We start from the raw sequence: 16,432 nt of genomic DNA, 5'->3' as shown, positions 1-16,432 counted from the left end.
GTCCTCCCTACTCATATTTTATGCTTATGCCATGAATTCCTTGTCATTCCTGTTTCTTGGGGGCTGTTCCGTTAGCCGTCTGTTGTTCCTTCTCTCATGACTCCTCTTCCTTACACGTAAACATCACATGTCCTTCTGAAAACAACACACATCTCCCCATACTCTTCTCTTGGCAAGAAAAGTTTCCAGAGAGGTTCTTTATCTGTTACCTCCTATTCCTCGCTTCTCATTTATTCCTCAATTTAGTATCATCTGGCTTCTGCTGCTGCTGCCACTCACCCTTGGCTTAGCAGTGAGTCCCAAATTGCTACATCAGACCTTTCCATCTTTAACTTCATGAACCTATGCTTGTGTTGGACTTTCTTGGCCACCAATCCCCTCTTGAAGCAACCCCCCGCCTTGTTTTCTGGCCACAGATCCCATTTTTCCTGCATTGGACCCTCTTCCTACTTAGATATTGATGGTCCCAGCGTATTCCCTTGTGCCTAATTATTAAAAAGGCTTTACTGAGGTGGAATTCCCACACTATACATTCCCCCATTTACAGTGCACAAATCAGTGATTTTTAGTGTGTTTGCAAGGTCGTGCAGCCATCCCAGAATTTATTTATTTTTATTAAAGTATTTATTGGAAAAAAGGAGATCATTTTCAGATTGTCACTATGTATGAAGATATACCAAGAAATGAAGGATTTTAACCAAGTAAAACAAAAATTGCTTAATTCATAGTTAATCTGGAACTTAAACTGAATCTTCCATTTTTATCATCGTAGATATCTGTTAAAATGTCAAATTCTGTGATCCCATTTTTTTTACCATCTTTACCATTTTTTAAAAATTTATGTATTTATTTTACAATATCATATTTTTTAATTGAAGTATAGTTGATGTACAGTATTACATGTTACAGGTATGCAATATAGTAATTCACAGTTTTTAAAGGTTATGCTCCACTTACAGTTATTATAAAATATTGGCTATATTCCCATATGTACAATACATTCTTGTAGCTTATTTTATACCTGAGAGTTTGTACTTCTTAATCCCTTCCCCCAATATTGCCCCTTCCCCTTCCCTCTCTCCGCTGGCAACCACTAGTTCCTTCTCTACATCTCATCACAGAATTTAATACATTTCCCTTATCCCCCAAAGAAACCCCGTACTTGTTCCAGCCTCTCCGCGTCTGCCTCCCACCTCCAACCTGCACACCTCTCGGCCTCCCCACCCCCAATCCATACATGCTGGTTTAATAAGGATCATTCTAAAATAAAAATTAATTCTTAAAACTTCCATTAGTCAGAGAGGCATTCAGATTTAAGTGATCCCAACAAAAGATGGGTTGTTATCATTTTTTTTTAGCTTTTTTTTTTAAGGGGGGGATGAGGGAGGCAATTTGGATTGTTTGTTTGTTTAAGTGGAGGTGTTACGGATTAAACTCAGGACCTCCTGCATGCTGAGCACGCACTCTACCACTGAGCTATACCTTTCCCCCAAATGGGTTATTAATAACCAGGATTAATGTTCCCTGGCGGCAGGAAGTCTAGAGATGCTGCAGGCTTTTGTGTGTCAGTGCTGGGGTAATTGGGATAATCCCGGCCTTCCCCCGTGGTTGCAGGATGGCTGGCACTGTTCCAGACGCCATGCCCAAAGTCAAGGAAGGAAGGAGGGGGAAAGGGCAGAGCCAGCCAAGGAAGGGTGTTCATCAGGAAATCAAAATCTTGGCCGAAGCCTTTCCAGTTAGATTTCTTCTTACACATCCCTGGTCGGAACTGTTACAAGGCCGTCCCTCCCTGCAGGGGAAGCCTGGGCTATGAGCTTTTATTTTCCTGGGCTTCTGTGATAGAGGTGGGCAGGGAGAGAGGGTTGGGGAAGCCATATTTACCCCCTCAAATTCTTAAATGCTTTCCCTTAGATCCACTTAAAATCGCCCAGTGGACTTCCTCTTCCTTCCCGGTAATGAAGTTCCACCTTCTTAATACGACATCAGGGAGATCCTGGTACTGACACCTTGGTGATGGTTCTAGTCTAACCATTTGTCTTCACTTCTTGTAATTCTCCAAACAGACCTTTTAGGATTATTGTTGTTGTCCATGATATTTCCAACCGAGAAAGCCCTTCTCCGTCTTCCTTTTCTCTCTTTGCCCACCCAACCCTAACTAAAGCAAAAAATATTCAGGCATAAAAGGCGGACTCCTGCTCTTCCTTCCAAACCCAGTTCGTAGGTTGTCTCCAGGAAACTTTCTTACCTCTCTCCTCCTCATAATAATTGGGTTTTCTGTTTGTCCCTCCTTCAAGACTATGAGTATCTGAATCCTTGTTTTTGGCTCAGTGTCTGGTACAGAATAATGCTCATTGCATGTTTGTGGAATAAGTGAATATACTTGACGTTTTCTAAAGTCAGTTTAACTCTCAGTTCTCATGGATTCTGACTTTCAAATATTCCAGTATCCCTCTTTTACTTTTAAAGGGAAAGAGACAGATGCTTTTCATTTTTTATTTCAGACATACTCACAGTTGTGCCTTAGTTAGCATCCTGTGTTTACTTCAAAAATACGCAGATTCAGGCACTTTTTAAAATGAGCTGAAAATATTTCACGACATTTGAATTTATTATTGGAAAGATTTTTATACTTTGATGTGAGAACTTTGAACAAAAGTTTTAATATTTAATGTTTTTAATTTCAATATGTAATCTGAAAAATTAACATAAGTATATTCTGAATTATCTTGTGACAAATTGACTTTGTCACCAGTATTATGTGCCTGATTTTATGTTTTGTTCACAATCAAATTGGTGCCAAGTGGTATTGCATTAATTGTCATGATCTTAAGAGAAAAGACCGGGACAATTTCAGTGTGTATTTTTATGCATTCATGCCAGGTGCAGGCTAAATGTGTGTGCTTTGGTTGTCTTTCTTTGACTAGTTATAAGAAATGTGGTGATAAATTTGAATCAAGAGCATCAGAATGCTAAATACCAAAGTAAATATAAAATACAATTTTATTCCTCTTAATTTCTTTAAAACATATATAATTGCTTAAAGCAAAAATTATAATGTGTTGTGGGTTTTGTAATGTATGACCAAGGTTTGGCAACTATAGTGTAGAAAAGTACAGGGGAGTAAATGGACTTCCCATATGATTGCAAGGTTTCCACATTTTATATGAAGTGGTATATTAACTCTAAGTAGAATGAAAAGTTAAGGATGCATATTTTAATCCTCAGAGAAATCAACAAAAACAATGCAAAGCCAATAGATGAACCCATATTGAATTCTAAAAAATACACCAATGATCCAAAGAAAGGGACAAAGGAACAAAAGAGGAAAAAACAGAGGGGATAGACTGAAAATGATAGTAAGATGGTGGACCTAAATCCAATCATATCGATGATTATACTAAACATTAATGGGCTAAACCCTCCAATTAAGAGACAGAGATTATCAGAGTGTGTAAATAGTATGCTATTTACAAGAGATGCACTTAAAGACATAGATTGATAGAGAAGGGATGGAAAAACATAAAGGATGGTAAACAATAAGCAGAAGACTGAAGTGTCTATATTAATTTCAAGTAAAATAGATGTCAAGGCAGATAGTGTTACCAGAGATAAAGAGGGGTTTTCCATAATAGTAAAAAGACTAACTGTTCAGGAAGATGTCATCATAAATGTGTATATACCTAATACAGAGCCTTAAAATGCATGGAGTAAACATTGTCATAATTAAAGTGAAATATGGACAATTTTGTAATCATAGTTGATGATTTTAATGTCTTTCTCTCAGCAATAGATAGAACATCCATACAGAAAATCAGTAAAGATGTTAAGTGATCTTAATAACCCTATCAACTATCTTGACCTATTTGATATTTCTAGAACAGCATACACACATGACATTCACAGTGACAGACTACATTCTAGGCTGTAAATCAGTTCACAATACATTTTAAAGAACTGAAATCATATAGAGTATGTTCTCTGATCATAACACAGTCAAACTAGGAATCAGTAACAATAATAGCATTAGGAAAACCTCAAATTTTTGGAAATTAAATAACATACTCCAAAAAATTCATCAAAAAAGAAGCCATAAGAGAAAGTAGAAAATATTTTGAACTGAATGGAAGTGAAAACATCTCAGAATTACGAGATGCAGCCAAAGCAATGCTCAGAGGAGAATGTATTGCTTTACATGCTTATATTGAAAAGAAGAAAGGCCTAAAATCTAACAAATTTTCAACTCCATGAAGCTAGAGGATAAGAAAGGAAAAGTAAATGCAAAATTAGTAGAAGGAAGGAAATAATAAAAATAAGAGTAGACACTGATGAAATAAAGAAAAGACATACAATGGGGAAGATTAACCAAGCCAAAGTTTGTTTTTGGAAAAGACCAACGAAGTTTATGAACATCAAGCTAGATCGATCAAGAAAAGCACACACCACTGGCATGACACTTGGAAGAGAGGTTATAACTGTAGAACGCACAGACATTAAAAGGAAAGGGAATATTCTGTATAACTTTATGCCAAGAAATGTGACAACTTAGATGAAATGGACAAATATCTACGTACAGCTCTATAATTATCCACTCATCTGACCTGTGCATATTTCATCATGTCTTTTAACTGCTCTAACTCCCGGATCTTGAGTTCTGACAGACCTCTCTTGGACCACACACCTGCCTGTCTCTGCATCTCATCATGAGCTCTTAATGAGTTTCTTGCTTCCCTTGACCTTGACCTCTTGTCCTAAACCTTTCCTAGGTGTCAGCCTGGCAGCACTTTCTGACTTCATTTCACGTGCCTTTCTGCTCGGTAAATCCCTTAATCAACTCTACAGAGAAGCTTCCACTATTATCCTCACTTTGGTCATGCAGTTAATTCCTCTGCTGCAGGGACTTTTAACAATTAGCAGATCTGAGTCAATCTCATTGACTGTTTTTCTATTCTTGTGCGTAAAGGGAGGTCTGTCCTTACTGGACAGCTTCACAGAACCCCTGCCACTTGGTTCATTATATTCATCCAGTAGTCATGTCTGCCCCTTTGGGGTATCAGCTAGCTCCTGCTTTGTGACAACGAACAGCAGTTCAGGCAGGAACTGTTTACTCACAGCTCTGGGGGTGGGCAGTTCAGGCTGTGCTCAGCTGGGCAGTTGTACTGACCTGAGTCAGTCTTGGCTTATCACAGCCGGCCCTCAGTCGTGCATCGTTGGTCAGCTTCGACCAATGAAGTTTGTCTCGACATGGTCTGTCCTCTTCCATGAAGCCAACCCGGATTGGCTCATGTGTGGGTAGATTCGGGTTCCAAAAGCAGCAAGGGTGGAAGTGCACGAGGCCTCTTGTGGTCTAGGCTCTCAGCTGGTACTTCTGCCTCTGTTCACATGTTATTTTGGCCAAAGCAAGTCACAGGGAGTGGGGGAAATAGAGTCCTGTTGGCAGAAGTCTATATACTTCCATTCTGGTAAGTTTTATCCTATGGCCCTCCAAACGGTCTCTTTGAATTATTGAGGCTTCATAATGGGTTGTCGTCCTCTTTTTTGGTTCAGATGATTTCTAGTATTTTCTTTTTGTTTGTGATTAAAAGTGGGTGTTTCTTTTCCATCATATCTTCTATTTACAGTTTCTGTACATGAAAACTATTGGTTGCATTATCTTAATCTTGTAATCGTCTCACCTACTTAATTATTTTACAGTTTGTGGTACTTCTTAGTGGAGTCCCTTTGGATTTTCCAGGTGTACAACACATATCATCTGAGAGTAGAGATTATTGTGCAGTGTATAGTGCTGCTGTGAACATTGGGGTGCATGTATCTTTTTGAATTAGAGTTTCCTCTGGAAATTGACTGTACTTCAATTTAAAAAAGTACAGCCAGGTATCAGCTGTTATTGAAATGAAATAAGGTGGAAGGTTTTAACAGACTATTAAAATTATTTTCTTAAAAGACATTTCCTCCACTGCAGGAAATCTTGAATAGCCTCCTGGCCAGTGATCTGGAGCCATTCTTCACATAACTGATGAGTTTGGTTCCCACTTCTTGGAGATAACCATCTTTTTCTATACTTGCTTGCATTTTTGCTTTAATGTCTTCTATAGAACTAGGTCCTTTCTGTGTTTTAGGAGGGTTTTTACCCCCCCCCCCATTTTTTTTAGTATTCTTGACCTTTTGATTTTGGTGCTGATGATTTTGAGTCTTTTTCATTCTAGTTTGGTTTTTGTGCATTTTTGGCTTGAGTATCTCGTATAGATTTTTTTACTGGAGCTGTTTAGCTTTTTTATCATCAAAATCATCATCATTGTTTCATCAGCGGCAAGTTTTGCTTTTTTCTGGGAAACTTGTTACCATTTCCAGGGGCAGACTGCTTTCCAGATACACTTAGAAGTTTCACCTCCTCCTCCTCTTCATCTTTTTACTCTGTATCTTCCTCCACAGCTACTACGTGCTGCCCACAAATATGCACAGGCCTTGAACCACAATTCACCTTTAAGGCTGTAGGTGGTGTTCTTTCAAAGTACCCAGGGGAAACCATTAGCTGTAAAGATATTATCAAAGTTGCCAGTATTACTTTAGATGCCTTCATAATTCATTGCCTCTGCTTCAACAGTGTGCAATTCGTTGTTTGCAGCAGCCCCTAAACTGACCTTTTTTTTTTCTTAATTGAAGTATAGTCCGTTTACAATGTTGTGTCAATTTCTGGTATTATTACAGCATAATAGTTTAGTCATACATATACATACATATATTTGTTTTCATGTTCTTCTTCATTATAGGTTATTATTAGATACTGAATATAGTTCCCTGTGCTATACAGTATGAACTTGTTGTTTATCTGTTTTATATGTATTAGTTAGTATCTGCAAGTCTTGAACTCCCAATTTATCCCTTCCCACCCCATTCCCCCAGTAACTGTAAGTTTGTTTTCTGTCTGTGAGTCTGTTTCTTTTTTGTAAATTTAAAAAAAAGTCTTTTTTTCCTAAGATTCCACATATGAGTGATGTCATATGGTATTTTTCTTCTTCTTTCTGGCTGATTTCAGTTCGAATGATGATCTCCAAGTCCATCCATGTTGCTGCAAATGGCATTATTTTATTCTTTTTTTATGGCTGAGTAGTATTCCATTGTATAAATATACCACATCTTCTTTATCTAGTCCTCTGTCGATAGACATTTAGGTTGCTTCCATGTCTTAGCTATTGTAAATAGTGCTGCTATGAACATTGGGATGCATGTATCTTTTCGAATTAAAGTTTCCTCCGCATATATGCCCAGGCGTGCGATTGCTGGATCATACAGTGTCTATTTTTAGTCTTTTGAGGAATCTCCATACTGTTTTCCATAATGGCTGTATCAGACTACATTCCCATCAACAGTGTAGGAAGGTTAAACTGACCATTTTTAAAGATAGTTGCTCATTTTCATCTTTATGCACCTTAAAGTGATAATCTTTGTTGGCCTTTAGTTCACAACAAAATAGCTAGTTCTGGGGCCCCAGGGGGCCTCATGTCCATGTCCATTGAGTGGTGGTAGCATTCCATGGATGGTGGCACACACTTAGGCGGGAAAGCAGGCGGAGAGGTACTTGATTACTGTTCCAGGGAACAGTGGTACAGGATGAATCACACCAGGGCTAGTCTTTGCCCATTTTCGAATTGGTTCTGTGTCTTCCCATTGAGTTGTAAGTGTTCTTTATATGTTCTGAATACAAGTCCTTTAAGAGATACATGATTTGCAAATGCTTTCTTACAGTGTGTGGTTTGTCTTTTCATTTACTTAATGGTATGTTTTTAAGTGCAAGAATTTTAAACTTTTAATAAGTCACATTTATCAGTTGTTTTCCTTTATTATCGTTCTTTTGGTGTCATATCTGAGAACATTGTATCACCCAAAGTCATGAAAATTTTCTGTTGCTTTTTTTCTAGAGATTTTACAGTTCTGATTCTTACATGTAGACTACAGTCCACTTTGAGTTTTTCTGTATTTTCTGAGTTTGTGAATTATTGGTATTAATTCTTTAAATATTTGATGCCATTCATCAGTGAAGCTATTTGAAGCTGGTGTTTGGGAATGTTTTAAATTATCAATTTAAAATTTAGGTATTCAAAATAAATAAATAAATAAAAATAAAATTTAGCTATTCAGCAGGGAAGGTATAGCTCAGTGGTAGAGTGCACACTTAGCATGCATGAGGTCCTGGGTTCAATCCCCAGTACCTCCATTAAAAATAAATAAATAAATAAATAAATAAACCTAATTATCTCCCCACAACCCCAAAAAAACTTTTAAAAAATTTAAAAGAAAGGTATTCAAATTCTTTACTTTGTATATGCCTATTAAGATTTTCTGTTTTTCCTTGAGTCAGTTTGGTAATTCGTGCCTTTTAGAAATTTGTTCATTTTCTCTAAATTGTTTAATTTGTTGGCTTAACAGGATTCTCTTTTACTCCTTTTAATTTCTGTAAGGTTGGTAGTACTTTCAGGTTCCTTTTGTGTTCAGCCAGCCAGAAAGCTGGGGTTTCTTCTGTTATGTTGCACACTTCAGGGATATGTTTGCATCCAGGGCCATGTGGCAGGAAGAGGGAGCAACAATATAAAGCAGTGGGAGTTTGTCCACTTTCTTAGGGCCAGAGAGGAAGATCTCCTTCCTAAGGGTTTTACTTCCAGTGGACTTCTGATGTCACTGCCCGTGGGACTGATTGAGGGCTGGGGCTTAAGAGAACTCAGAGGAGAAAAAGCAGGGATTCCTGCATTCTGAGTCTGAAGATTTCCTTTCCTCACTCGTCAAGACAGAATAAGGAGGTGCTCCTGGGGCTGCCTCTGCTTAAGCCTCCGTGCCCAGCTCTGGGCTTCAGTCTGGAGGACACTGGAGGTCAAACATGGAGACTCATCACTGGTTTGGTGGTCCTTAGAGTTCTAGCTTTTTAACTTCAAGCCCCTCGTGACTCTTTTCAGAATCCTCGGAATCTGCTCAGTGCGCTCTGTGCAGGTATGTAGCTGCGCTCAGTGGGAGGCATGTGCTTGTCCTAATTTACTGTAACCAGAACCGCAGTGTGTTTTTAATCAGTCTGTCCCCCTCCACCTGAAGCCCATTGCTTTTCTCCTTTTATTTCCTTTTGGGAAAATCTCATAACATTTTGCCATCTAGTGAGATGATTCTGGTAGGGTTGTGTATGGTTACATATAACTCACACAATACTGAAGATTTCATCTCTTTGATCATTACACAGAATTTTTAGGAATCTAACTTCAATATTTTGTCATTTGAAAACAATTTCTCTTCGTTTTGTTCAGTCTCATCATTCTCCAGATTTTTCTGGCTTTCCCTCTATCTTGAAAACCAAATAGATTGAGACTGAGAGCTACCAGTAGATTTTAGAGAAAACAATACATTTCATCATGTTTACTGATGTCATTTACAAAGAGAATAGAACTCTTGCATCAAGAAGTAATTAAACAGCTTGTTGTTTATTCTGTATATAGTGGTTTGTGTCTACTAATCCCCAACTTCCAATTTATCCCTCCCCTTTACAGCCCTGGGAGCTCTATTCAATAATTTGTGATAACCTATAATGAAAAAGAATATGAAAAAGAATATATATATATATATGACTAAATCATTATGCTGTACACCAGAAACTAATACAACATTGTAAATCAACTATACTTAAAAAAAAAAGTTATTAAGCAACAGACTGTTAACAAGTTTCACGTAACTAACTGACCAACTCTGGAGATCATTAACAGGTGTCCAGTGTGTACATTCCTGCCCTGACCCACGTTGCGGCAGGGAGGAGGCAGCCGGCACCTGGGAGCATTTCCAACTAATTTGTTTTGAAAGCTGCTGTAGAGCATCCCGAAGGAATCCCAAATATATTAGGGAAGATTTAGTGAAACTGTCCAGCTTTTTTTTTTTTGAGTGGTACAAACATAGAAACTTACAATTTTTAAAAATTAAGTAATAATAATGAAGTCTAAGTAATTTCTACTGTTCTGAAGTCCTTTCTTGGGATCTTAAGCTCTGAGGGGCGTTCTGAGACTCTGATGAAAGCCGTGGGTCACAGCTTTAGAAAAATTGGAGATACAGAGATAGGTACTTTTGTATAGATTTCCGAGTGCCTGCAAGGGCCTTCTGCATGCTCGTCTGTGGATTCCCAGGGCAGAGGTGGACCCTGGTTAGGAACTCCTGCAGGCAGGTGATGTGATTTCCTTGTCTGGTTAGGGTCGCCCTGGGCAGCGCCCTGGCAGAGGAGGTTGAGCTTTAATTCCCACTGTGGCTCAGGTGTGGGAGGTTATAGAGAACCTTCTGTAAATTACCCGTGCTACTTGGAGAAATAATAATTCACAGCCATCCCCAGTCCACAGTCTACAGCTTGAAACACCCTCTCAGATCTTTCTCCTGCAGCCCAGAGGTAGGAGGAACCCTTCAGGCTGCTGTGCCTGTTCTGAGTTTGTTTGCTTGTTTTGGCAGTTGAAGAAGTGTGGATTCAGGAATGCATGGGGGGAGAGAGGGACACAAACTCCCCAGGGAGATGATTCTCAGCCTCCCTTCTCAGTGCTGCGGCGATAGGGCCACGGGACAGGTGCACTGGGGGGAGGAGTCCCGTTCCCTGACCACACGGAGCGGTGGGTTGTGTAGAGGCGCCTGACTTAGGCATTGGAGACCTGAGATCAAGCCTGTTCCTTTGCTGACCTTGGGTAAGTCACTTCATATTTCTGAGATTCACTCTCTTGGTAAACTAGAAATGGCAATACCTGGTCTATCTTTTTACAGGATGTTGTGAGAATCCGTGACAAAATAATGTGGTTTTTCTATAGTGGAACAGAATCTGGAGGAAAAATACGTATGTCTATGTATAACTGAATCGCTTTGCCATACACCTGAAACTAACATTGTAAATCAACTACACGTCAATAAAAACAAAATTAAAAAAATATGTGTTTTTTAAAACACATAAGCCTGGAGGTGGGGTATAGCTCAGTGGTAGCATGCGTGCTTAGCACGCACAGGGTCCTGGGTTCAAACCCAAGGACCTCCAGTAAAAAAAAAAAAAAAATTAAAAACATTAATAAAAACCCACATAGGCTTATCAGATTGAAAAATAAAGGGACACAAAGCATAGTAGCTATGACAGAAGGAACCTCCGGTCCTTCACTGTGCATTTAATCATTAGTAAACACCTATAATCGAACACCCACCAGGCGCCTTTAAATTCCCTGTGTTCCTGGTTGGGAGCGTGGCCCATCTATCTCTCAAATACATTCTAGAACCTCTTCATCGTATGTAGAAAAGAGAGAATGAAAGGAAGTTTGGTGACAGGCAATGAGGAAGTCAAATGGCTTGTGCAACATTTAAGTTGGAAAGATCAGGGATGGAGTCGTTACATTCACTCCTAAAGTGACAGGCAGAGGGGGTGGGGTGAGGCTCTCCTGAAAATAGTGGGAGCTCGTCCTGCCCCACTTCCTGTCCTGGAGATGACCTAGTTATGGGGCGTGATGATAGCCGCCATTTTCTGAGTGCTTTCCTGTCCTTACAGACGTCCCATCTCATTTAATCACCACCCACCTGAGGTCCAGCGGCTCCCAGGGCTGAAATCCCAGCCCTGGTTCTTTGACCTGCAGAGCTGGTGCTCAGAGCCTCAGACGCAGGAGAGTGGGGCCACTTAAAAGGAGCTGAACTGGCATTTGCCTTTCTAAGCTTTATAGGGGTCAGTGTTAATTCACATTCTTTGATCTTGAAAGCTCAGAGTAGTCTTTCAGCTGGCTTTTCAGGACTCAGAGAGAGTGTGGTGATTGCCATCAAAAAGCAGGATGGAGAGGGGAGGCTATAGCTCAGTGGTAGAGTGCATGCTTAGCCTGCATGAGGTCCTGGGTTTGATCCCCAGTACCTCCATCAAAATAAATAAACCCAATTACCACCACCCCCCGGCAAAAGAAAATTAAAATTAAAATTAATTAAAAAAAAAAGCAGGGTGGAGATACTGATGGAATCAAGGTGTTGGTTTCTTTCTTTCTTTTTTTTGTCTTTTTGGGTTTTTTTAGGGCCCACAAAATTCTTATCTAAGTCTCAGTTTATGAGGCCAGCTTGGAATCAAGTTTTCCCTTTAAGAAATAAGGTTTCCTGAGCTCCACTTTTTAATTTTTGAAATCCTTAAGGGAGGAATTTCCATGATTTAATCTATTTTCTGGGAGAGCCTTTTTTTTTTTTTTTTTTGCAAGCATACTGGAATGTGCATTTCTGAGTTCTTAGAAAAAAGGAAGCAATATGATGATAATAACATGAAAATACGGTGCATTTTCTCCATTATTATTAGAAAGGAAAATGTGCTGGTGTTTGCACAGATGCAGGCAGGGTGGGCGTTCCGCTGAATTCCCCCCTTGGTGTGGCTCTGCTGTCTTTGACTCAGTTGCAGTCTGCTGGTTCCATGACCGACGTGGCAGAACAGAAGAAACCAAAGGCTGAATTTTAAATAACATTCCTCGTTGTTTAGACTCCCTGGAAAGATTCAGAATACCTAGCTATCTGGCTGAGTCATCTACTGTGCTGGGTGGGAGGTACAACTGGGAAATTTGGGCTGGCTACTGCTGGTTTACAATTTCTCTAGAAACCTCCAGAAAATAACGGACTCAAGCATGCTGCGGGCTGTTCTCTGAGAAACTATGGCAACGGGCCCTTTAATTAAAGCTGAAGCAGCGTGTGTAGCTTAGGAAAACGGAGAGATACCGCCAGCTGATCGGGAGACTGTGTGAGCATAATCCAGGCAACTAAAAAAAAAATTCCATTCTAGATACATTCAGTAACTCTTTGTTATCTCTATTGTTCAAAGAAATGGTAGGAAATGCTTTTAGTGGATATTGATGTTTGACTTTGAAATGTGTTATATATATGTTTTAAGAGGGTATAGTTTCCCTAATTATGTTTTTAAGATTAATATTCAAATAAATGTGTATTTCCTGAGTACGCGTTAACTGACAGTGTGGAAGGCCAGCCCCGGGGGCAGCCAACCTGAGATTGGTCGCAGAATGGGTGATATTTGCAATATGGATGATGGAGACATTTGAGGTGCCCCAGTAAAACGCACTGGTAGGCTGGTGAGTAACAAATTAGTAAACTGTCCCCATCCTGAGCTGAACCATTCACAGCCAACATATTTGGATTTATAAACTCAGAGCCTATCAAAAAGTAACTTAAAGAAACCCCAGAAACTGAACGGAAAAGCAAGAGTTGCCATTTTTTTCTTGGATCAAAAATATGCATTGTGCTAACCACCCCCAGGGACGGACAGATTTGATCAGAAAGAATTGGCCAGAAAGAATTTGAGTTTCTGGGCGTGTTGTTTTAACATCTGTCTGATTGGTGTGCCCGTTCACTCTTAGAAAGGTACCTGTCTGGGAGATGAACTGTATAGTCACCTGGTAAGGGCAATGGCTGGAGAGAGGAGTGGCATCTAATGGAATACAGTGTAACACTGGGGGAGGATACAGCTTAGCGGTAGAGTGTGTACCTAGCACCTCCATTAAAAAAAAAAAAAAGAACCTAGTTACCTCCCTCCTCCAAAAAAAAAAAAAAAAAAAAAAATCCCTGAAAAACCACAATGTAATAGTGACAGATGAAAATCTCTGAACTGGGAACAGGGAAGGAACCAGTTCTCAGAATAGTCTGTTTTCTGGTCTCCTTGCCTCTGGCTTCCTGTCTGCCTCTTGCTATATGTTGGAAGAGTAAGATCGGACCCTCCACTTTGTTTACCTGCGGGATGAGCGCACCTTTCCTAACCCTCAGCTCCAACCCATCCCGAATGCACTGGTACCCTAAACTCAGACGAGGCCTGGCTGCTCCATGTCACTGTCCCCTTCTGTGTTTCCATACCGTGGCTAGTGCTGGAATGTGCCACTGCTTTGTTGTGTGTATGGTAATTCCTCCTCATACTCCCAAATGAGGATTAAACATCGCCTCTTTCCTCCATTTATCTCAGAATCCTCCCTTCATGCTTCCAGACCTTCTCCCCTCTGGGACTGGGTGAGGGCACCAGGGGTGGGGACTTACCCACCTGTCTTCCCAAGGCAGGTACCATGTCGTTTACATCTAGTCTCTGTAGCTGTGGGTGGCATTTGGCCTGGGACGGGTACTCACTGTGATGTTTGGTAAATATGTGATGGATGGATGAGTGGGATTAAGTGGGGGAAAATAATTGGAGTCACTAGGGCTTATTTGGAAAACCCAGAGTTGTCGAAGTTCGGTTCTGCTGTTTTTCCCTCCTCTTCTTCATCCTCTGCTGTAGGGATGGGTAGCATCTATGTGCTAGGGTACCACGTGTCTAGTGGTACCTCTGGGTACCACTGCTGTCAGGCTGGTTTTTGGCCTCCCAGAACACTTCCTCGGGGGCTAACCTAGGCCTGCCCCACCCCTAGGTGCCCTTGAGGTCCCACAATCCCCCTTACCTTTCCTCCCCAAACTTCTACCCACAACTCCAGTCACAATGCCTTTTCCATAAGGCAGAGTGCAGCTGGATGGAGTTAGAGGCTAATCACGTCAGCTTAATTCATTTCAGGTTATAAAAGACTGACAGGGAGGCCGCAGGAAGTGTCTGAGATTTGCATTCCACAGTATACGGGGTTCCTTGTCTGTTCAGATCTCTGACTGAGTATATTACCTTCCCTTTCATACAGGATATGAATGCTGTCTCTACGCAGGTTTTTATGCCAGGATTTCGGATTATGTCATTCAGTCCTGACAAAGGAATATTTTGAGAGCTGTCTGCCTGGGAACTGGTTTCAGCAAAATTACTGTCTTTGTTCAGCCACATTTGTGCAATTATTTGAATATTTTATTGCTTTTTGGTATCTTTTTTTTAAATGAATGACTGAACATTGGGAAAATGACTCCTAATACTGGTGGTAGGAGATTCAGTCTCATACAGCGAATGTCCTTTGGACAAAGATATAAAAAATCAGCCTGTGAGGCAAAAGCATCCATTCTTAGCCTCAAATGGATGCTCACAGAGTGGAAGTCCACTTGTAGTCTTTTATTACTTACGGAAGGAAAAAAAAAAAGAAAGAAAACAAAGCAAGGGACATGCCTGGAATTCCTGGATTCTGTCCTTGAAGGTTTTATGCGAAAGGGGAGCTGTTACTAAGGATTTTTTAATCTTATGTGTTAGTTTCCGGGCCTGAAATCTAAATCTCTTATGCGACTTCTGCACATGGTCCTTTTGTGCAGAGAAGTATTCTGTACAGACAAGGGACTTCCTGTAAAAGGTAAGGAAGAGGTGCCTGGGTCTCCTTCAAGCTGCTGCTCTCAGGTGTTACTGACTCTTGCTTTCAGCCTGTCTGGCAGCTGGAATCTACTAATTCCTTGGCTGCAACTGCTTGACTAGATCCCAAGGCCAGGGTGGCATTGGCCCTGGGGTAGGTACTGGGACCCACATGATGAGGCCAGAGGCTCTGCAAACCATCACCGCTTTCCTTAGCTGTTGTCCTTGCACATCCCGGGACCACCAGGGCCCAGAGGGCAGCTTACTCTGGGCCATTAGCTCTGAAGGGCTGGGTCTCACCAGGGGAGGGAACCCAACTGACTGAGGGGGACCCTTGGTCAGAAGCTTTGGAGTAAAATCAAGTTGAATAAGATCTGCCCCTTCCTTTGAGGAACTCTCTTTTTTTTTTGATCTTGCAGTGGTGTGTGATCCGACGAGAAATTTGTCATTCATGGAAATTAGTGTTGTCTTCCTTTGATCTCTTTTTTGGCGGTACCTGCATTTTCCTGAGTTTCTGTATCTTGAGTGTAGAGTCAGAGGGTCCCTTAGGATTATTTGGCTCTGTGCGTGTGTGTGTGTGTGCGTGTGTGTGTGTGTTTTCTGACACTACGCATAAGATTTTAGTAATGGGGTAGTGGGGAAAGGTAACAGGAGGAACTTTCCGTGTGCTGGTATCTCTTCCGTTTAGTTTGGCAGCATTTGCTGTTATTGCTCATTTATTGTAATTTTTATATTTTCATTTTTGCATGGGTAACATGTTCACATGATTCAAAATTTAAATATATAAAAATGTGTCAGTGAGAATTCTTTCTCCCCTTCTTGTTCTTCATTTTTTAGGAAATCTTTTAGATAATCAGCTTCTTGTGAATCTTTTCATTATTTATTTTTCTATATAGAAGGAAACAAAAGTAAAATTTTAAATTTTATTTTCCTCTTTTTTTATATGGATAGTAACTGTATGCCCTGTTTGCATCTTGTTTTATTCACTTAATCACCCTGGAGAGCTTTCCATATAGAGAGCATTTTACTTCTTTTTATAGCTACATAATAGTCCATTAGATGCATTATATAATTTATTTTTTCCTCTTTTTTAAATTTATTTTTTAAAATTGAAGTATAGTCAGTTTACAATGTGTCAATCTCTGGTGTACAGCATCATGTTTCAGTCATACATGTACATACATAGATTCC

General features: G+C 40.2%; 1 protein-coding gene and 1 pseudogene across 1 annotated transcript in view; one reads left to right on the top strand and one right to left on the bottom strand.

Annotated features, from left to right (window-relative positions):
• Positions 1-16,432, top strand: part of DST (dystonin) — a 436,433-nt gene that overhangs the window by 7,339 nt on the left and 412,662 nt on the right.
• Positions 5,875-6,599, bottom strand: LOC116658330 (annotated as a pseudogene).

This window comes from Camelus ferus, chromosome 20, assembly GCF_009834535.1.
Source record: "Camelus ferus isolate YT-003-E chromosome 20, BCGSAC_Cfer_1.0, whole genome shotgun sequence".
In the NCBI taxonomy this organism is placed as follows: domain Eukaryota; kingdom Metazoa; phylum Chordata; class Mammalia; order Artiodactyla; family Camelidae; genus Camelus; species Camelus ferus.
The sequence above is the reverse complement of the archived record's forward strand: the minus strand, read 5'-3'. Positions and strand labels throughout refer to the sequence as shown.